The sequence below is a fragment of the Elephas maximus genome, chromosome 1, assembly GCF_024166365.1.
Source record: "Elephas maximus indicus isolate mEleMax1 chromosome 1, mEleMax1 primary haplotype, whole genome shotgun sequence".
Lineage (NCBI taxonomy): Eukaryota > Metazoa > Chordata > Mammalia > Proboscidea > Elephantidae > Elephas > Elephas maximus.
In genome coordinates, this window is record NC_064819.1 from 78,433,534 (window position 1) to 78,434,824 (window position 1,291).

Sequence of the window (1,291 nt, forward strand, 5' to 3'; positions counted from 1 at the left end):
GGGGATTCTGTCTCCCATCTTAGAATCCCAAAAGCAAGCCAAAGGCAGAAGAGGAGATACAGTCGCATCTCACTGAAGCTCTAAAAAGGTAGATCATCTGTTCTCTTTGTGTGGATTCAGTCTCAGGCAGCCCTAACAGGTCTCACACCGGGGATCAACTTCAGGCAACTATGCCTCGAAGGAAAGTAGACTGTCAAATGGATTTTTGTTCTCTTTTTTTTTTTTCTCCAAAACGTAGTCACAGGGACCCCGGCGTGATTTGAACACGCAACCTTCTGATCTGGAGTCAGACGCGCTACCATTGCGCCACGAGGTCACGGGCAAGGCCTCTCCGCCTTCCTTCCACAGAATACTGAATCATTCCCGTCCCCTACCTCCAGATCCAAAATATTATCATTAATTTTGATTATTTTTCTCTCCACCTTTCATAGTTTTGCTAATGGTTCCTCGACAAAAAATAAGGGATTGACCATATTAAGCATTAATCCCAAATGCTCCATGGCGGTGGGTGGGGGGGGGAGGAACAGGAAAAAACTTTCAAACTTTCCACTGGTCGAAATTTCTCTATTTTGAGAATAATCGTGCACGTGTTCGATTTAGACCCTCAGTGAAACAGGAATAAAAACGGCTACCAAGTTTCCGTTATTGCTTTCCCTATAAATTCCCTAGACACCGCCCTCTTCCGTTACAAACTTCCAGCCTTGCGGAGGCCCGGCTTCGCATCTTCTACCTTGCTCCTCCCTATCCGCGCACCAGCCCCATCTTCCACCTGGAGAAAAGCTGCTTCTCCTCAAGGCATAGCTCCTGTGGTATCTGTTCCCAAAATTCTCACTTCCTCAGTAAGAATCCGTGGGCTATGAGGTCTCTATTGTATGCACTTGACATTCACTTTTCAGAGTGAAGCCCAGACAAACCGCTGAGCGCTTGCACCGAATACTATTCCTGTGTTAACAAGCTTTTTAATTCGTATTACCTTACGTATGTGGTAGAAAACGATTCCATTTTCTGCCTGGATGGTGACGATATGAAAGCCAGGCCTTTGACAATAGTAACTTGTTAGATATATACATTCTCGGCCACACCCCAGACATACTGAATTTGACACTCTGGGCTTGAGGCCCAGAAATCTGTGTTTTCACAAACTTTCCAGGTGATCTTGCTGCACGGAAAAGTTTGAGAATCTCTGACCCAACCTAGAGACCCTATACTTTATGCTCTCGAGAAAGTAAACTTCCAGTCTTCTTCCAGAACTGAGGAAGCTTCCAGAACTGAGGAAATTCCTGAGACAATG

The 1,291-nt window shown here is 45.5% G+C and overlaps 1 non-coding gene across 1 annotated transcript; it reads right to left on the reverse strand.

The window, feature by feature from the left end:
* Positions 1 to 244: 244 nt before the first annotated feature.
* TRNAW-CCA (transfer RNA tryptophan (anticodon CCA)) lies at positions 245 to 316 on the reverse strand. Its single transcript has one exon. It is a non-coding gene; the product is annotated as a tRNA-Trp (tRNA).
* Positions 317 to 1,291: the final 975 nt, after the last annotated feature.